Below are 22,846 nucleotides of genomic sequence, written 5' to 3' on the forward strand. Positions count from 1 at the left end.
GGCAACCAACACTAATAGGTCAAGCTATATGTCTAAATGTTTTACTGAATCGTCACACTCAAATATCTGCACTAAAAAAAAGAAAAAAACACTGCATAAGTTAAGATTATTAGTTACAAGAAATTGGAAGCATCTTTCTCTAATTTAAATAGAAAGTAAATTTATTAAAAGGAAACTGGGTGGCCAACAGACTTGCCAAAGAATGCCGAGGAGACAGATTTGGTGACTGGCAAAAAAAAAAAAAAAAAAAAAAAAAATCATCATCATCATCATCATCAGTCTAGGGAGCTGTGGGGTTCCAGCCCTGTCATAATTAATGTCATAATTAGTCTCTAAAATCACTACTGCTGGCACTGGTGAACACTGAACACCACTGACTGCATCATTTCCATCCTGGACAGTGTATACCTCCCCTGGCGTCACTGGCATCTCTGTCCCTGACATTTTAACCTGCTGCAGCTCCTGCAACTGCCTGAAACTACAAAACATTCTCTGTAGTCCTTATTTCTTTAGGTCACTGACTTCTGTGTATGTGTGCAATATTTTATTTAGTAACTTGTTTACAGCTGAAACTTTGGGAATCCCATATTAAAATCCTTGCCCATGAGCTTCTTATAGATACCAGAAAAAGTTTCAACCTGTGTTCCACATTGTTCTGTTGGGCTTTATTCAAATGAACCTGTATGAGCTGCTGCCATCCAATTTCACATGGATTTTCTTGCCCACAGTTCTACTTGGGAAAATCAACTCCTCCAGGATCGCACTGCGTATGTCTCTAAGAGTACAGCTCCTGGATGCTTTTGTTTATTTTTTTGTATGGCCTTTCCCCCTTTGAGTAATAAAGACAACATGCTTCACACTGAACTTTTTCTCTAATTTACATACTAGCCAGACTTGAATTCTTTTGTAAGATTTCAGTTGAGGAACAGGAACAAAATTATAATAGCTTTATCACTGCTACCAACTTCAATTTCCATGGCTGCTATTATATTCAGCTCCCAGAGCTGGCCTTAAGATGCGAGTTCATCTCCAGCTTAAGCAGAGTTGGGCAGATACCAGACTCATGAAGGAAGCAAGCAAATCACCCATCTCTTAGTCTTTCCCTCAAAAGCTTTATCTACATACTATAAAAGCTGCTGCCTGATATCTAGCCTATAATTCTAGCAGGCACTAGGGGCTGACTATAGTCCTCTCCAGAAACAAGGAAGCTGGAGAATACCTCTCCTGCCTTCTCCTTCCAACCCACTCCAAAATGCCAGTATCTCCCCAGAAGGAGCGTGTAACCACATCTGTACTGCAGCTACACAGGTCACTGGATCCCCTGGCTCTAAAAGCCAAAGTGAGTTCCTTTCATGAAAACAATAGGACTGTAGTAAACAAAGAAACAATTCATAACTGGCCATCTCCCCAAGACTCAGCACAGAGAAATCAGGCAAAACTGCCCATATCCCGGTACTTCCCAAAGAGGTTCACATGCTTACCTTAAAAGCTGCCGCCTGATGGCAAGGCTTCTAATATAAGAAGCATCTGGAGGCTGTCTGTGATTTTTCCTAGAGACCAGGGAAGCCTGCAGCCACGTCTCAGGGCTTGTCCCACCAGCCCATTCCACTGATAATAACAAATTGCTAGTATGTCCCTAAACAGAGCCTGTATACTTATTGGTGCCACAGCTTTTGTGAACAGCCTCCAGAAGAGTAGGTCCCCAAATCACCTGACTCTAACAACCAAAGGGGCTTGCATTCATGGGCCCCACAGGAATGTGACAAAGAAAGAAACAGTTCTTAATGGGCAGAGAAACACCATCCAGACACTAGACACTGAGTCGAGCAAGGAAGGATCTGGCAAAAAAAAAAAAAAAGCTTATTTTCCAGTTTCTCCCTGGGAGGGTCTTAACTACACACATACCCCAGCTGCTGCCTGAGGGTCAGGCTCCTAATCAGCTAGCATATAAGTGCTGACACTAGGACACTGATGGAGCATGCCACATCCTCAACTACTGGGAGACACTAAGAACAAAGAAGGAGGCTAGGACAATGACAAAATCTGAGAGAGAACTAAGGATATATGACCATTCTGCCAAAACTCAGAGAGCAGCTGTTTTCTCTAGTGTGCAGAAACCAAAACAAAGCAGCAAGGGAAATGAAGAAATAAAGAAATACGTTCACAAAAAAGCACAGAAATGCATAAAGAACTTCAATAAAGATATAGAAATGTAAAATAGTACCAACCAAATCATAGGGCTGAACAATACAATAAATGTATTGAAAAATTCAATAAAGAATTTCAACAACAGACTAGATCAAGAGGATGAAAAGATCAGTGAATTCAAAGACAGGGTAGAGGAATTCATCCTATCAGAAAAGCAAAATGACAAAAGGATGAATAACAATAAAGATATCTTAAGTTATTTATGGAAAACATCAAACAGACCAATATACACATTATAAGGGTCCCCAAATAAGGAGAAATAAAGGTGCATAAAGCTATTCAAAGTGATGATGGCTGAAAGCTCTCCTAATCTGAGGAGTCATAGACACCCAGATCCAAAAAGCCCATAAAATACCAAATAAGAGAAATCCAAAGATTCAAACACTAAGACACACCATAATTAAATTTTCAAAGTTAAAAAAAAGGACTCTTTAAAAATGCAAGAGAAATGCAACTTATTACATGCAAGAGAACCCCATGTCCATGAGCAGGTTTTTCAACAGAAACTTTACAGGCCAGAAAAAAAGTGGTATAACATTCAAAGTTCTGAAAGAAAAAAACCTGCCAAGCAAAAATACTCTACTTGGCAAAGCTGTCCTTCAGAACTGAAAGAGAGATAGTTTTCCAATAAAATAAAAGCATAAGGAGTTTGTCACAACTAAACCATCCTTACTATAAATGTTAAAGGGAATTCCTCAAAGTGAAATGAGAGAATACTAATCAGTAATAGGAAAACATATCAAAGTATAAAACTCACTGGTAAATGTAAATATATAAATTCAAAATACTCTAATGTAACTTTCATAATTCCATTTTGAAGGTAAAAAAACAAGATTATTAAAAATAACATAACCAAAATAATTTGATAACCAATACCCAATGAAAATGATGTAAGTGGTGACATCAAAATATAAAAGGTGGGAATGAGAGAACTTTGATGTGGGTTTGAAGTTAGTTATATCAGCCCCAAATAGACTGTTATAAATGTTTATGTAAGGCTCATTGTAAGTACAAAGTAAAAGCCTATAGTAGATAAATAAAAGAGAAAGAGAAAGGAATGAAAGAATAAAGAAAATCATCAAATCACAAAGGAAGAGTGCAAGAGAAGAAAGGAACAGAGAACTTACAAAACAACCAAGAAAAAAAAAACAATTAAGAAAATGGCAATAACAAGTCCACACTAATCAATAATTACGTTAAATGTAAATGGGCTCAATTCTCCAAACAAAAGATACAAAGTGGCTGAATGGATAAAGAAAACTATGGCGAACCTATTTGTTGCCTACAAGTAACTCACCTCAGGTTTAAGGATATGTATAGACTGAAAGTGAAGGAATGGAAAGAGATATTCCATGCAAAGAGAAACCAAAAAAAGCTTGGATTAGTAGACTTAAATCAGATAAAAATCTACTTTAAGTGAAAAACTAATGAGACTAAGAAAGTCTTTAGATAATGATAAAGGGGTCAATTCACTGAGAGGATATAATGACTATGACTATTTATGCACCCAACAGTGGAGTTCCTAAATGTACAAAGCAAATATAGACAGAGATAAATGGAGAGAAAGCATTACAGTAACTGCAGAAGACTACAATACCCTACTTTCAACAACAAATTGATTATTGTGATACTATGACTTATGATAAGAAATATATATTTGGTCTTTATCCCCAATCAGGGCACAAAGCTCCTAAAACTCTTAGAACTTTCTAAATGAGAGCAGAAAAAGTATATTTTGTTACATTAATGAAGTGACTTTGAGAACACAACTAGGACAGGGCTGGTTGTCAATAAAAATACCCATATGATTAGAGGTTTGCAACTTTCATTCCCCTGCCACTTAGAGGTGAGAGGAATTGGAGGTTGAATCAGCTGCTAATGGTCGATAATTTAATCAACCATGCCTGGGTGATGGAACCTCTATAAAACCCAAATTTGTGAACACATGGAGATTTGGGGAAGTGGCACACCTGAAGAGTCTATGGCAGTTCATGCCTTGGCCTACGCATCTCTTCTAAATGACTGTTACTAAGTTATACCCTTTTAAAATAAACCTGTAATCTAGTACGTAAAATATTTCTCTCAGTTCTGTAAGTTCTTCTAGTAAATTAATTAAAACCAAGGAGGGGTCATGGAATCTCCAATCAATAGCTGGTAGTTTAGGAGCACAGGTAACATCCTGGACTTGCAATTGGTGACTGAAATTGGGCTGGGGGTTGGGACAGTCTTTTAGCACTGAGCGATTAACCTGTGGAATGTAACACTATCTTCAGGTAGATTCTGTCAAAACTGAATTAAATTGTAGGACGCCATGCTGGTGTTGAAGAACTGATTGATGTGGGGGAAAAATAAGAGATACACCAAAATGGGAATCACTTAAACTACACATTAAATTGGATGGTATTATTAGACATTTACAGAACATTTCAAACAAAAGCAGCAAAATACACATTCTTCTCAAGCACATAGAGAACATTATCAAAGTAGATCATATATTAACCCACAAAACGAGTCTTTATAATAAATTTAGGAAGACTTAGATCACATCAAGTACCTTTTCCAAGTACAATGGTATGAAACTAGAAATCAATTACAAGAAGAAAACTAGAAACTACACATTTATGTTGAGACCAAATATGCCCCTGAACAAGCAATGAGTCAAAACAATTAAAAACAGAAATTTAAAAAAATATGTTTAGGGAAATGAAAATAGAAACACAACACACAAAAACTTATGGGATGCAGCAAAAACAATTCTAAGATGGAAAACTAAGCAATAAAGTGACTATACTAACAAAAAAACTCAAATAAACAACCTAACACTATACCTTAAAGAACCAGAAATAAAACTAAGCCCAAAGTTATCAGAAGCAAGGCTATAACATACATCAGAGTGGAAATAAATAAAGTAGAGACCAAAAGACAACAGATCAATGAAACTATAATTTGGCTTTTTGAAAAGATAAATAAAATTGACAAACTTGTTGACTAGACTTGTCAGGAGAAAACGATGATGCAAATTAGTAATTAAAGGAGACATTTCAACTGATATCATACCAATAAAAAGTATCATAAGAGAGTTCTATGAACAATTATAGATCACAAACACAACAACGTAAAACAACTGGAGAACTTCTTGAAACATACAATCTACCAAGACTGAATCATGAAAACATAGAAAGTCCGAACAGTCCAATTACTAGTCCAGGACCAGATGACATCACTGGTGAATTCTACTAAACATCTACAAAATAACCAATAGCAATCCTTCTCAAAGTCTTCTAAAAAATAGAAGAGGAGGGAACACTTCCAAACTCATTTTACCAGGCCAGCATCACCAAGATACAAAAACCAGACAAGGATACTACAAGAAAAGAAAATTACACGTCAATATGCCTCTTATCATAGAGGCATCTTTAACAAAGTATTAGCAAACCAAATTCAACATTACATTAAAGGAACATACACCATGATAAAGTGAAAGAAACAAGCAAAATCATTTTTAATCACAGATAACATGACATTATATATAGAAAACCCTAAAGACGCCATCAAAAAAGTTAGAGTAAATTCAGTAATAAAAATTTTGCGGGATACAAAATCAATAGACAATAATCAGTTATGTTTTATTCACTAACAACAATCTATAAGAAAAAGAAACTAAGAAATAATTCAATTTACAAGGAAATCAAGATGGTGGAAGTGTGAATGGGAGTCACACTGATCTCCTCCCAGGACCGATCTGGAATTAAAACTAAATTGTGGAGAAATTACCTGGAACAAACAACAGAACAATAGCAAGAGAGGAGCCTTATAACCTCGGACAGACAGAAGAATCAGCTTTACCACAACCTGACTCATAAGGAATGCGGTAGAGACTAGAGAAGGCAGGTGGAGCACCCACGGATGGCAGCACCAGAGGGATACTGAAACAGCCAATTGGATCCTCCTGAGAAGAGTGGGATCTAAATCATAAGCAGAGATTCCCAGCCTACAACACCAGAGCCCCAAAAGTACACATATAACAACCAGCTGCAAAAAGCGGCAGTGTTACTCTCTGCCACAGATGGGTGGCTGGAGACACAAAGAGCTGTTTAAAGGGCCAATGCATAAATGTTTATTTGCAGCCACTTACCCTGGTCTCCAGCAAAGGCGGGGGCAGACTGGGCTAGAGACTCCTGAGTAGAGACTGGGGAAGGAGGCTTTGGGGAGAGAACTGAGAGAGTAGCCAAAGGGATCCTGGTGCTGACTCCTCCTCCATAAGGCAGCAGCCATATTGATCAGGCATACCACTCTCCTGAGCAGCAACAGCATCAGAAGATACAATAGCCCTGCCACCAGGAGGGACTCTGCCCCGCCCTGTGGTGCCTAAGCCTGACAGCTGAGAGCAGAGTGACTAGGTTAATAACTGAAGGAGACAGCCACAGACAGTAGATTCCTGAAAGTTTCAAACAGACTGACAAAGGTCAAACAGGGTCAACAGCTGGCATCATCAGAGGCAGACCCAGAAAGAAAAACAGCAGTCTCCTACCATAGAAGTTCACACCACAAAGTCAGGAAATCAAGACAGATCAACTTAAGAAGCAAAAGCAAAAAAAAAATAAGAGTCTCACAAATAATGGGAAGACAAAGAAATATCCCCAAATCAAAAGGAAAGGAGGAATCCCCAGAAAGAGAACTAAATGAAATAGAGGCAAGTAAGCTATCAGATATTGAGTTTCAAATAATGGTTCTAAAGAACCTCAATGAGCTCAGTGAGCTCAGAAAGAATTACCAAAAACTGCAGGGAAACTACAAGGAACTTACTGCAAACTATATCAGCATGGAAAAGGACATAGAAACTATCAATAAGAAACAAGAGGAAATGAAGAATACAATTTATGAATTGAAGAACGCAGTAGAAGGAATCAAAAGCAGGCTAGATGAAGCAGAGGACTGAATCAGCAAGCTGGAGGATAAGGCAGAAAAAAGCTCCCAGAAAGAGCAAAAAATGAAAAAAGTCAAAAAGAATAAAGAGGTGTTGAGGGAAATGCAAGACAACCTGAAATATAATAATATTCGTAAAGTAGGGATACCAGAAGAAGAAGTGGATGAGGAAGGGATAGAGAACCTGTTTGAAAAAGTAATGATGGAAAACTTCCCTAATTTGAGGAGAGAAAAAGTCACACAAGTCCAAGAAGCATTCCCATTCAAGAGGGTCCGATTCAAGAGGAACCCAATGAGGCTCACCCCAAGGCACATGATAATTAAAATGGCAAATATCAAAGATAAAGAAAGAATACTAAAGACAGCAAGGGAGAAACAAGTAGTAACATACAAGGAAACCCCAATACGGCTAGCAGATGACTTCTCAACAGAAACATTATAAGCCAGAAGGGAATGGCAAGAAATACTTCACGTGCTGAAAACCAACGGTCTGCAACCAAGACAGCTCTACCCAGCAAGGCTCTCAATTAAAATGGAAGGCGAAATAAGGGGTTTCCCTGACAAAAGAAGGCTAAGAGAATACACCTCCACCAAACCAGCACTGCAAAATATGTTAAAGGGACTGCTTTAAGAAGATGAAGAAAAAGAGTCTATGAATACCCAGTTTCTTTAACAGTCACCAATACTTGATATTACCAATATTTTTAATACTTATTAATCTGATTGTAACAATGATGTGTTATTTTAATCGTCCCTTTATTATTTGTTGAAACTAAACCTGTTTGTGTATATTTCTTGCCTATTTCTATTATTTTTAAAAAGCTTTAAATGACTGTTTGGTATTCTTTATCCATTTTTTGATTAAATGTTTATAGAATTTTTCCCCTAAAAAAAAATTAACCCTTTTTTACATTTGTTGCAAATACTTTCTTATTCTATTACTTGTTCTTTAACTTTTTTAATATGTATATTACTGTATAGTCTTAAATGTTTAATAGAATCATATTGCCAATATTTTACTTTATAGCTTCTGGGTTTGACTATGTTACTTCAGGGTAAGAATAATATTTTGAAATTTCTCCAAAAACTCCTCAGATTTTACATACTGATTTTTAACTCACCTGAATATTTCTTGTATAGTGTGTGAAATAGGGCTCTATATTTGTTTTATTTCAAGTCATAGTGGCCCATGCACCTTATTTGTTGAATAAGCCTTATTTTCCCCATTGATCTGAAGTATCAATTTAATCATATATTACATTGTTAGACAGATATATACATTTGTATCTAGAATGCTCATTCTGTTTCATTGATCTACTTGATTATTCTGTGCTAGTGTCATGTTTTAATTGCTAAAACTTTATAATGGATTTCAATGTTTGAATATTTTATAATGGATCTTGACAAATTAATTAATTAATTAATTAAAATTCTGCATTTAAAAGAAAAAGAAAGAAGGAACTCCTACCTTCTGCGACATGATGGATGGAACTGGAGAATATTATTCTGGCTAAGTGAATATTTCACTGGCTAAGTGAAATAAGCCAGTCAGTGAAACACAAATACCACATGATCTAACCTATAAGTAGAACCTATTCAACAAAATAAACTAATGAATGAAATAAACCACAGGCAAGGAAACATGGAGCAGACTGAAAGTGACCAGAGGGGATGGGGAAGGAGGACAATGGTGAAAAGGAGATGGGACTACATAAAGAACATGTATGAATGACCCATGGACACAGACAACAGAGTGGGAATTGACTGTGGGAGCAGGAGTGGGGGGTGGGATGGGTGGAGGAGGGCGAAAGGGGAAAAATTGAGACAACTGTAATAGAATAAACGATTTAAAAATAAAATTTAAAAAAATACATCAACACAATAGCAAATTCATTCAATGGAATATTATTTTGCAACGAAAAGAAATGAATTCTGTTATATGTTAAAAAAAAGAAATAATCCAATTAGCATCGCAGTAAAAATAATATATTGTAGCAAGGAGAATAAAACACTTAAGAATAAATTTAACAAAGCAGGTGAAACATCTGTATACAGAAAACTATAAAACATTGATAAAACTGAAGAAGAGACAAATAAATGGAAAGATATTCCATGGTCATGAGTTGGAATAATTAATATTGTTACAATGTCCATATTACTCAGAGAATTCTGCAGATTCAATCAGAATTCCAATGGTATTTTACACAGGAACAGAACAAACAATCCAAAAATCTCTATGGAACCACAGAAGAAAGATCATGACTAGCCAAAGGAATCTTGAGAAAGAACAAAGCTGGAGTTACTACATTTCCTAATTTCAACCAAAATTACAAAGCTAGAGTAATTAAAAAGTATGGTATTGCCATAAAAATAGACACTCAGACAAATGAATCATCATAAAGAGCCCAGAAATATGGCTGCACATATATGGTCAATTAATTTATGACAAAGGGACCAGAATATACAATGTGAAACAAGAGTCTCTTCAAAAAATAGTGTTGGCAAGCACTAGACAGCCACATACAAAGAATGAAAGTGGAACCCTATCTTACACCACACACAAAAATCAACGCAACATGGTATAAAGACCTGAATGTAGGATCTGAAGTCACAAAATTCCTAGAAGAAAATATAGGCGGGTAGGCTCCTTGTCATTGTTCTTAGCAATGTTTTTTAATGTGACACCAAAAGCAAAGGGAACAAGAGCAAAACAAACAAGTGGGAATACGTCAAACTAAAAAGCTTCTGCATAACAAAGAAAATCATCAACAAAATGGAGAAAATATCTGCAAATCATTTATCTGATAAAGGGTTAATATTCACAATATATAAGGAACCCATACTATTTATTATTGCTACATACTGAAAAGTACATTCCACAAGTTTACAATTCTGGGAAGGAGAAATATAGATATGTTACATTATTATTTGTTAAGAAAGAATAAAATAAACTAGAGAGGTATAAAGAGGTTAGGGAGGGAAGGAAAAGAGAGAAGAAAGAGGAAGGAAAGAGGGAAAAGAGACAGAGGGACAAAAAGATGGAAAGAATTAAAAACATGCTGACTGCAGAAAAGTGTCAGGGCATTCTGCCACTTGCTATTCTTTCTTTTCTTTTATTCTTTGTAATCCTCATCTGAGGCTATGTTTATTGATTATAGAAAGATGAAGGGAGAGAGTAACATTGATCAATTGCTTCCTATATATGCCCTGATTGGGGATTGAACCCACAACCTAGATATGTGCCCTGACTGGGAATCAAACCCACAATACATGTCCACCAATTGAGCAACTGGCCAGGGCACTGTTCTTTCTAGTAAGGAAAGATTTAAAAGAAAATACTAAAGAAACGCTTTCTCTACCAAAAAGAAGACACAAAGTCAGTAAGTTAGAAATATCAAAAACAACACTAATGTACACTTTACATGTAGTACACAAGAGTTACTACCACATGAGGGATTAAATACTATAGTTGTCATATGCCTAACATTATTAGTCTTGAAATGTTCTTTTTTTTTTAATCTTGTTTTTAGTTTGCTGCTTAGTTTTTTTTAGTGGCATGGTGCCACCTAAAATAAACTGCTTCCAGATTGTTAAGATCTTACAATAATATCTTAAATTGTGATTAAAAGTGAAAATGTAATTATTATTAATAGAGCAATAACTAACAAATGAAAAATAGTATTTTATGGCTTGTGTTAGACTGAAATTGATGTTAATTTTAAAAACATCATAATCTAACATTTTAGCTAGCAGACTTATTAAGATTCAGGACAGCAACTAGCCTAGAAAAAGTACTTACATTGGCTTTCCACAAAACTAAAGGTCTACCTGATGTGTTAGGAATAGTAATGATATATGTTAGAATGTTATGGCTTTTAAATAAATTCTACTACAATAAAAAAGTTTTTAAAGATGTATGAATTACAAAAGGTGAGATATTGAGAAAAAACACTCAAATCAATAAGAAATCCATCTAATATTCAGAATACAGATCCTAATACAAATAAATTGAGAGAGATTGAATTCTCAGTATTTTCACACACTAAAAAAACAAACAAAACATAAACAAACCAAAACATTGTTTTATTATTAGTGGCAGCAATGATAAACATGAGCAGCCATCTTCTGAGTTCCACAGTGTAAGCTTTTAGAATGTGAATAAAACCCAATATAGATATACTTTCAGGTTACTCAAAATTAAATCTTAAAAACTTTATTTTTGATCATTATTAACTCACTAAAAGTTTCAAATGCTGAAGGTTTTTTCACTCCATTTATGGGACACTTTTAATAACAATTTCCAACTGGTTTTGAACAAAATATCATCAAAATTTAGAGATCCTGCTTACAAAAAACATTCAATAGCAATGTAAGACACATAGATTTATAAAGTAATTCATCAGACTCAAAAGTTTTGAAATCTAACTAATGAAAGGCAATGAGAGAAAACTTATGACATCCCCAAGTATTCTTTTTGTACTCAAAATTAGTATTGTCTCAAAAACACTGCAATTCAGTTACATTAATTGTGCATATGTAAAACTCCTTAAATTTTGACAACATCAGCTATGTGGTAAAACATCAAGTTTCTTTGGATGCAACTATGATATATATGTAAACCACAACCAATTCCAAGTATATCTTGGCTACGGAAATTACATAATTTATTAATAACCCTGCTTTGTCTATGATGTTGTGATTCACCAAATCTGAATTTATACTATTATTGCAGAAATAATTTTATCTTCAATGTTCTGCTGTTACATGTGTCAAATTATTGTCTGCAGCAATAAACTCCTTAAAATACTAAATCTGAAAGTAAATGGTGATGCTTTTGCAAACAGACTCGTGTCTTCAGGTTGTCATATGGTCAATGATGTAAGATGGGAGATGCTAAATCTTGGCAAACATCTTGTGCACATATGAACAAAATGAACAAACATATGGTCACCATCAACTTCACTGAAAAAGAAAATATCAGTACTTAATTTATCATTAAGTATTAATTTTCCTTTATTTGGGCTCCTTGCTGTCAAAAAGATTACAAACACATTACCTTGTAATAAAAAAAAACAAAACAGTTGTTGACAAAACCACTGTAGCAACAACTTTCCTGCTACTCTGTGTATGCTCTCTGACAGGACTGATCAGCCTCCATTTCTTGCAAACATTTTACTTACATGTGATCTGAAATATCCCAAATTTCCTACTGACCTCACCCGCAGGCATGCTGGTTATACAAATCTCTGTCTTTAGCTTGCCATGATGCAAGAAGCTGGTACAAGAGGCCTGCAGCGACAATAGCACTAAACGCTTCTCCTACCCAAGTCAGAGAGTTAGTTGTCCCTAACTGCTCATGTCCCAGCACACTTTATTTCATCAGCAAGTGCCCTTCATGTTGTCTTTAAAAGGAGTTATCACTTACTTTCCATCTGGAAAGTGCCAGATTTGGATTATCATTGGATGTCTTTAGATGTAACCACATGTTAAATAAGAATTCTCTTCACTATACACATGGCTCATGCACTAATTCAGACCACGGCAAAGGTTAAAACAAAGATCACTGTTCATTGAATCTACCTGGGCTCATTTAAATAGAGCAATTAATGATAGTTAATATTTAGTTAAAAACAAAAATTCCAAGATAAATGCTAGACTGGGTATGCCACTAGGACCACAAGCATAAATGGAGTATCACAGGCAAACTGCGATGATGTTCACTGTACATTGAAGTGTTAGCATCATTTAACAGATGAAGAAAGATGCATAGAAACAGAGGCTAATTTACTATATGGAAAATTTACTGTAAATCTAAGTACGCTTAAGCTTCGGGTTCTACCCTTATTATATATGCCCCTTCCAATTTTGTAGCCTAATTTTGTCATCACAATTTTGCATTCTTTTTCCATATAGAGGGCTCCTCACCACCTGGAACTCCCCATATAGAGAGAGGTTTAATAATCCAAATCCAGATAGCCCAGGATACCTAAAAAATGAGTTTGGCCCTGGCCAGTGTGGATCCGTTGGTTGGAGCATCATCCCATAACCAAAAAGCTGCAGGTTTGATTCCCTGTCAGGGCACATACATAGGTGACAGGCGCAATACCCAATCTGTGAGTGTATGGTCCAGGCCTGACGATCCCCTGTCTGGGTGCATATGGGAGGCAAATAATCTATTTTTCTCTCTTTCCCTTCCTCTCTCTCTCTAAAGACAATGAAGAAAAAAAAATCCTTGGGTGGGAATAAAAAATAAAAATGAGTTTGGACTAGTGTTGATTTAATTTGAAGAATATATAATTTTACCATAAAATGGAAAAATAACATTGCTTTCTCCCCAACAGACTCCTAACTGGTGTCACTACATTGAAGTCGTTCCCTGCTATATTCCAACCTACATACCACTAATATTATAAGCATCATAAAAAATACCACTTTAATTGTGTTCAAAATTTCAATGACTTCTCAATAAATTTCAAATTCTCAGTGTGGCTTTCAACCTCACCATCAAGCAGACAGATACACACATTTTAATATATTTAACTACATAGGTTTTACTTTCTTTGTTTTTCCCTATTTGAACTTTATTTTATCCTTGTTTCTGATTTTCCAAATCCTCTGCTAAAACTATTGTATGTTCAACTACTGTTCATAATATCTATTTTTCAAATCAGGTATTTTTGACTCCCAATCTTAAACATTTTAAACTTATTTGCATGTCATATCCCCACTCACCCACACAAGAAATTATAATCTCTCAGAAAAAAACTAAATTTCAAATATTTTGTACCCTTGCCTAGCACACTGATAGGTAGATAGCACTCAATAATTACTCCTTACATGCAAACATTTCTAGGCCTACATTTACAAATGCATACTCCTCCCCCCTAAATTTACAAGGATTCTATCTGTGTATTTCTTATAACACTGGTTGAATTCTTCAATCCACCTTATAAAAATAAACTTCCCCTAATTGTTTTTTAAAAAGCTTTTCTTATACTGCATGTATATACTGTACTATAGACATATAACAGATCTCATTCTGAATAGCATAATGTGCCCTCAAAGACTGGTTACATCTTTATAATCACCTTCCTCTCCTCTCTTTCTACTACTTGATGCTGGAGGTGGCTATGAATCTGGTGAAACAAGACATTGGTCAATAAACAAGGAAAATAGAAAAGAATATTTTCTAAATTAAAAAAAAAACAGGGTATCAGTGATAACACGTAAAAAGTAGAAAAAAATTAAGAGTTCTAGGTCAACGATTCCCAGACAAGTAAAAACAATCATTTCAATTGGTAAGACTGATTAAATGGTTCATATTTTAATTTTGTCAAAGAATTACTAAAAAGGGGAGGGGCATTATAAAATCAAAAAAGTAAGAATATACTTTTAGAAAAAATAAAGAATAGACCACTAAATTGAATAATCTGACATTATCACTGACTAACAAGTTTCAGGGAGAGTAGATTAGAAACAGCTATCATAGATAGGGAAATTCATTTCAGCTGAAACCAAATTTCTTTACCCAAAATTAGACTTTGTTTGAAATGAAATTTGTCTTGCAAAGATGTCTACAAACCATAATACTAAAGTCAAACCAAGTAAATAATTTAGAGAGAAAAATAAGGGAAGCTTACTTACTCCCTACCTGCATGCCCTTTCCCTCCCAAATAAAAAACATTTTTATGTATGACTCATAGAGTCCCTAAACTGAAAAGCAGGAAATTTTGTTTTATACCAAGAAAAGTTGTAAAGACTTTGCAATTGTAAAGATCCTCCTTTCAAATGATTCTGCAATTAAACTTAATTATATATCAGATTTCTGTAATATACAACAAGAATACTCTGCCTCAATTTAGTGCATATAATCAATCGTGTTGCCATGACCAAAACATAAAACTTGCTATAGCCTGCTTCATTCAATTCCCTTGACAAAAAATATCTATAGCTCCTTAATGCAGACCCACATATTGCCTGCCACATAATCCTTGCAAGTTCTTTAATACTTCTTCTACCAACCTATCTCTTGTGAGCTTTGCTAAAAATTAGGTCTCCAGTTGGTTCAACCATTTATCTTACCTCCTTTTCAACTATTACGAATCTCTGTTACCACTTCTCTGTGGTGCTTATTCCCGGCAATACTGCTATCCTTTAAGACTTAAGGTAACATCCTGTTTTTCAGTCCTCTAAATATATACAGCCCTTTATTTGTACCATTTCACAATACTTGTATTCCTACATGGCATTTTACAGCGATTAAGCACATTGTTCTCAAATCCTAACTCTGCCACTGATTAAACAGGTGACCTTGCACAAGTCACTTTGCGGTGCTCGGTTTGCCCATCCGTAAAATGGGCATAGCTTTTGTACATACTTCACAGCGTTCTTGTTAAGAGTAAATGTGCTAATATACAAAAAGCACTTAGAACAGTGATTGTTATATATACAAGTGCTATTAACTATCTAGTATTATAGTCATTTACTTCATTCTAACCTCACCATTCTACCATAAATCCTTTTTGTGACCCAAAATTGTACCATTTTCTTTTCTGAATCCCCCCATATAGCTTAATAATGCCCTAAACAGGTAGGCAAGTAAAAACTTATTTCTTTAATTAATTAATGTTAAAGGCTTTAAGGGAATAGTTGTTCTGAGGGAGCTTTGTGAATGTTCTCTGGTTACTTCACTTGTCTATATTAAGAACTATTATATTCCTAACTTGTCTATGTTAAGAATTGAATAATTCAGAAATAGTTCTTAAAATTTTCAACTGAAAAACAGCCCTAACAACAGAAAGCGGGACGGTCTGGAATAAGAATTCAAATCTCTATTCTATAGTAGCTCCAACCAGCTGCTAGTGATTACCAAGCACTGTCTCAGATCCTGAGGCCATGATCAACTAATCTTACCCACCCTTGTCTATTGTGATAGCAGTAAGCGGAGATAATAATTTTTTCATTACCAATCTGGGGTTTGACCCTGAGGAGCCTATCCACTCCCCAAAAATTTATTTTAAATTACATATTTTAATCTTAACGTTTCACAAGAGTTTTGCATTTTACTCTATAATATATCCATGTTTTTTTTAAGTTTAAAAAAATCCCACCCTGGTTGGTGTGACTCAGTGGACTGAGTGCCGGGCTGCGAACCAAGGGTTGCCAGTTCGATTCCCAGTCAGGGCACATGCCTGGGTTGCAGGCCAGGTCCCCACAAGAGGCAACCACACATTAATGTTTCTCTCCCTCTCTTTCTTTCTCCCTTCCCCTCTCTCTAAAAATAAATAAATAAAATCTAAAAAAAATGTTTTTCCTCTGATCTCTGAATAAAACTGATGCTCCAGGGAGAATGTGTCCTGTTTTTTCTGTGGTTTCTTAATTACTCGCCCCGATGCCTAATACCTCCAGGGCAACGCCACCTCATTTGGAGAAACACAATCTTAGACTTGTTTCCTGTAGTACATTACTCCCTAAAAAGCCAGGACTTTGAGATATATGACAGAATAATAACAATTATAGTCTAACAGTGCTTAATCATTTGTTAAATGGTTTCATATCATCATTTAATATTCACATTTTAAAGTCAAATTCAAAAACATCAAATTATCATTCAGCAGCTAACTCTTGTGAAGTCTTTAAGTGAATTTTCACTTTTCTCCAAATTGGTAGAATGATGCTAGAACACTTGCCAAGAATAATTCAGATAAATTCCTAAAATGCAATGCTAACATACTCAACAGGATAAATGCTCCTGCAAAAATTATTGTACATAGCTACACGACTTGGTGAACATAAAAGCTGCATGTCTTTCCCACTTATAAAATTCCTTAGGATGTAAATGTTATATTCTGATCATATTACCACTGTCCTGGGTCGACTTGTGAAAAATAAAAAGGTATTTGACCAAATGAAATTACAGGCCAACATGATTTCCATCCTAGTGGACTTTAAGGTCAACAGCAATGGTTAGGTTATAAAAACTAAATTGTCGGCCTATCACGATTTATGGGATTAATCCTAAATACTAAATTATAAAGTCTCTTAGATGTTATTAAAGTAAAAACTACTCCCTTTATCTCCTTTCGAAAAACAAACTCAATTGGTTTCATGCCCCCAACAATAAATTTAAAGGCAGCAAAGAACGGCCTCTTCTTCCATAATACTTTCCAAATTCATGAAAAGACGTATAATACCTCAGACACAACCCCTCCAAAAAGAGAAGGGCAGGCGCTGGAAGGCGGCAGAAGAAAGATCAGGAGGCCAGAGGCCTCATTACAGGCAGAGGATGAGGTAGCCGGGAAGGGAGAGCAGGGGACATCGCCCCGGGCGGGCCCCACCCCTGAAGCCTGTAAAGACGGTGAGGAGAAGCTGAGCTGCTTTCCTTTTATGGAGAGGCACGGGCCTAGGGTTCCCCAGCTTCGATAATGATTGAAAAACCCAGTCCTACCAAGTTCTCTCCGGCTAAGCCTATGTCCTACCCCCGGGGCCTAGGAAAGATGCGTCATTACGGGAATAAATATCCAGGGTCAAGAACCACAGTCTCAAGACCAGTAGCAGAACTCACCGGGAACCCCCGACCCAATTCATCTTTCCCAAACTTCTTCTTGAGGAAACACTGAGGGCCCAACGGCTGACGCGCTGACTTCCGGCCTCTGGGCCCAGCCGTAGTTTTTAGATTCAAACTGGCCCCACGTGGTCTCCCCGCCCTAAGGCCCAGCTACCTAACAGCCTCTGCGGCCCTAGTAGGTAAGCTCTAACCTGGCCTCCCGACAGCCTCTGCGCCCAGGCAGGCTGTTCCTGGGCCTCCCAAGATCCTCTGTGGCCCCAGCCGGTTCCAGCCTGGCCTCCCGACACCCTCTGCGAGCTGGCTAGGCTTCCCACGGCCTCCCCACAGCCACTGCGGTTTCTGCAGAGACCCTGTCTTGGTAGGGCCCCAGGGGGCGCTGTGGGGAAGCAGTCGGCACGCCCTCAGGAGAAGGAAGACAACAGTTTTGATTGCTCAGGCAAGGACATCTAAGTAAATGAGGTATCAGCCTGTGGCCACAGGGTTAGTGTTTCAAACCACCTCCGCCATAATGTTATTCAGCTCTTTTTGGGCTCAGTCTTCTTTTTCAGGTCAAAGACCAGACTTGGTGAAGAAAAAGGAGGCGAGGACAAAGTTGTAAATCCCTAATACTAAAGATGATGTTTCTATTCCCACTTACCACTCTGTACAAATCCTTCAAATATCTTTCACGTGCAGTTTACTAGTCAGTAAACAGTTTGCTTATTAAAAACATTGCATTGTAGTAATTTGCTATTCTGTACATTTTGTAAGTTTCTGAGACAATTTTATTAATTTAGCTCCAAAGGCTACTCCTTACCGAAAAAAAATCTCAAAACAAACACTGGATTTTACTGTACATTCCTGTGTTGTATTTGTGTATTCTCACAAAATATCCTAAAAGCTGTTCTATAATGCTTTGGTTAGAAACTAGAAATCTTTTGTCCCAAATAAATGCACAAAGTACTTTTTTCCCCTCATTGTCATGATTGTTTTCTTGATTTAAACCTGGAAAATATTATAATTTCATATATATATACATTTTCTGTTACATCATTAGGAAATAGACCCTAAAATAGGATTATGTCCCAGGGTAGACATCTTGTTTAGTTATATAAATTCTGACTTTTATAACAAAAATTCAACAAAAATACTTCTATCAATGGCCAGGTGAATACAGCATTTCAGAAAAAATTAGTCTTAGGCATGGAATAGCTGGTCATTTTTCAGTAATTAAATCATACAGTCAAGGCAGAACAATAGTCCAGTATATTAGCCTTTCCTATTTTCAACATTTTAAAACAGTTACAAACTGATTAAAATAAGTAGAAGAAAACAATTTGCTAAAGGATTAACTGATTTATTTATTTATTTATTTATTTTTGCTATATTGTATGTGAAGGGACATAAAGGAGAAGTTGATCAATTTGTTGAAAAGAGTCAAGAACAGGGAGCTGCATAGAATTTTATCTTTCTTCCTAACTAGAGTCACAGCTTTCCTTCTAGTCACAGGGAGGCAGTGGAAGTGGTCAGAGGCTAAGGAAAGATTACTCTATGAGACACATCTCCAAACAAGATATTTCCTGGTTTTTCCTTCAAGGAAAATACATTGCCTTATAAACTAGTTATTAGTTTACAAGTAACTAGTTTACTTGTTAGGTATAAAAGTATAAAGTTTTTATATACTTTATTGTATAAAAAAATAACTATTTACAAGTAGTTATTTGTAACAGTGGAAATACTGACCTAAGGTCTCATCTTCAATGTTGATTATGCCTCACTAAATAAGGCTAGCATAGCTCGGGGACTGGGTGAAAAAGGCAAAGCGATTAAAAAGTACAAATTGATGGTCATAAAATAGTCATGGGAATGTCAAGTACCGAGTAGGGAATATTGTCAATAATATTATAATAGCTATGTATGGTGCCATGTGGGTACTGGAAATACCAGGAGAAACACTTTGTAAAGTGTGATTGACTACTAGGCTGCACAGCTGAAACTAATACAGAATAGTATTGAATGTAAACTGTGATTGAAAAATAAAATTTAAATTAAAAAAATAGGAGATATTTTGATTGAAAAAGAAGAGACTAGGATAACTGATAGGTAATGAGTCAAACCTGTGCTATTTTAGAGACAAGGATACAGCACAGATAAAATATTATTGCGTTGGCCAAAAAGCCCATATGGTTTTTTCCATAAAATAAAGGACACATTTTTTAAATTTTCACAAATAATTTTATGGATGCGAATATTTTGAGTATGTCGGTTATCTCCCATGTGATATATTGATTGTTCTCAGTTAATGTCTCAATTTGATCGCTATCAACTTCAACTGGTCTACCCAGCTATGGAGCATCATCCAGCAAGAAATCTCCAGTACGAAACTTCACAAATTACTTGGACAAGTTTGATCAGTCACAGCACCTTCTCCATACACTGCACAAATCCTTTTTTGCATTTCAGTTGCATTTTTACCTTTCTTGAAATAGTAAAGCACAATATGCCAAAAATGTTTATTGTTTTCTTCCATCTTCAATATTAAAATGGCTACACAAAAATTCACCAATTTTGATAACTTTTTTTAATGCACACTGATATGACAGCTGTCACAATACAATCTAATAAAATTGTTTCAAATGAAGTTAAAGACAACTAAGCACTACTAGAGCCATCGTACAGAAAAAAACAAATGAACTCTTTGGCTAACCCAATACTTAGCATATGTTGAGAAGGAAATCCATCCAAATTCTTAAATTTTAATATCTTACCAATATATGTAAATATGTATATTGTCTAATATTTATAAATCTAATCCTGCTCTTACATGGATATTGATAGTGTCCACTTTGACACTGGCATTAAGAGTCTCACACTTGAGAAAGTAATTTGATAATTATTTCTCATTTACTTTCATTCATTTTCAAGATCTTTTTCTAAGATTATTTCTCCCCTCTTAAGAGAATTTTAATACTTTCCCACATAAACACATGTAAAGTTGAAAAACTTGAGTAAAAATTAGGCTGAATTATGTTTACTAGTTTAAGTGATTTTTTTTAACCTCCTTTTTCTCACATAGTTTGGAATTCCAACTAAATTTACATTCTCTTTGCTTTAATTTCATGCTGTTAGTAGGAAAAATGAAAGAAGTACCGTGACATACTTAGTTTCTTACTTAAATGACATTTATTTCCAACTGGAAATACCTATCATGTTTCAGTCGTCTCAAATTCTTCCTTTGCCTTCCCTGAAGGCTTGAGCCTAGTCTGCGATACTAAGATCACCCCTGACTCTGGGTGAAGAGTGTTGGGAGTGAACTTAAATGGTTACAGCTTGGTCTGGACTTCAGTGGCTTAAATTCAAGTCAAATCTCACATTGACTTTTTCCCCAGTTCCAGTAACTGGCCTTCCTTGTACCACAATTCCGGTAACCAGATTCCTATCTTGACTATTTTCCTCATACTTAATTGTTCATTCTAACAAGTTTTTTCACTCTAAGCATTAAAAGCTTATTCCTGTCCTCATTTTCAGTTGGTAAACTGACCTACGTACAATGATGTGGGGACCTGTTTGGATGTCTAATGTTAGTTGCTACTAGATTTCCCACTATCCTGCTCCTCCCTTGATATGGCTGTCTTCTCCGAGTAATGCACGCCACTTGCCTCAGCTGCCATCTGCTTTCTGACCCATGTTCTGCCTGGCTGAACATCCTCTCATCACCCCTAGATAAGTTTACCCCAGGCCTCCACCTGTCTTACCACAGTTAGGAAATGTAACATAAAGAATTAAAATTTATGAATATAAAATAGACTTATTTTAACACATGAAAAGCATGAGATTAGGAATACAAGATTTTGAAATAAACTACTATGATACTTTGAGCTCTATATATAGACTTAGAGAGTCTTAATGGAATGACATTGTGCTGCTAATATGGCCAGCTAACAAAGAGATTCCCATGAATTCACCACTCATATATTCATAAATCTACTGAAATGAAAGCAAACAAAAAGAGATCTGTGATGACCTCAATTCTAGTTTAATGCGTATCTTTCCAGGCTTCTAGCTGACTAGATATGTGTACGTATGTGGGGAGTGGGAGCGATGAGGAAGCAAAAATATTTTTGCATATTCAAGAATATACTCACCCTTATTTAAAATAAAATGACCTTTATATTTTTTAAGTGTGCAGAGTTTTGCTTAACAATTTAGCAGTTTAAGTCCCCCATTAGGAATATATAGAATTTTTTTTTAACACTCTTGGTTTTCATAAAATAACTAAAATATAAACGGGAAGTAGCCAATAGATTATCTCTAAGCCTAAACAAAACAAACAAAAGCTTGAAAAAGAGAAAGAACTCTTTAAAAATGAAGTAAGGTCCTGGAGAAGCTATTTTCAGTAATTCTGGTTGTATTCCCAGTTAACATTTGATTATAGAGTAACATACCTCCAAAGTAACAAGGGACGCAAGGAGGTGGGAGAAGGGAAGCATTGCTCTCATTTATTTAGTAGTCACCTTGTAAATAAATACCAGTGCATCAGAACTCCATTGCTAAAAATAGCAGGTATGGGGCTGGAAGACTTTTATTATTAGGACAACATAGCAATGGAGGTATAGCAAAGAGTTAGTTTCTATAATGGAGACTTTTCTCCTATTTATTTAACCCCCCCAAAAAAATAAACAAATAAATACCCTCAATGACAACTTGTCTGATAGGTTCTGGGGCTTCATATAAAATCGCAGGCAGAAATAAATGATAGATAGATAGATAGGTAGGTAGATAGATAGATAGATAGATAGATAGATAGATAGATAGATAGATAGATAGGAACAAGACCGCAAAACAGATTCAAGTATTTTCTCCAGTTCCTTTTCCACTTGTCACTTTCTTCTCTCACCCTTTCAGATTCATTCCGTAGCCTTTTCATATTCATTTTACGTTGATCCTCCTGACCCTCAACTCCCTCGTTCCTTCTCCCTTGGCCCTTTTATAGCTTTTGAAAATCTCCCTTTCTTTTGTCCTTCCCGTTGTGGTATCTACTAAAACCTTAGAGAAGTGATGTATGTTCTGAAACTTCTGTGGGTTGCTAAGTGACGCTGAGCATGCTCAGTAGCTAGAACAGGTTTTGTCGCCAAGAACCGTCTTAATGCGACCTCTCCAAAAATA

General features: G+C 35.8%; 1 pseudogene; it reads right to left on the reverse strand.

Moving 5' to 3' along the window:
• Positions 1-560: 560 nt before the first annotated feature.
• Positions 561-22,613, reverse strand: LOC129085125 (40S ribosomal protein S7-like; annotated as a pseudogene).
• Between the last annotated feature and the right edge of the window lie 233 nt (positions 22,614-22,846).

The sequence above is a fragment of the Pteronotus mesoamericanus genome, unplaced genomic scaffold (assembly GCF_021234165.1).
Source record: "Pteronotus mesoamericanus isolate MK-2021 breed Mesoamerican mustached bat unplaced genomic scaffold, CSHL_Meso_final scaffold_21, whole genome shotgun sequence".
Classification (NCBI taxonomy): Eukaryota; Metazoa; Chordata; class Mammalia; order Chiroptera; family Mormoopidae; genus Pteronotus; species Pteronotus mesoamericanus.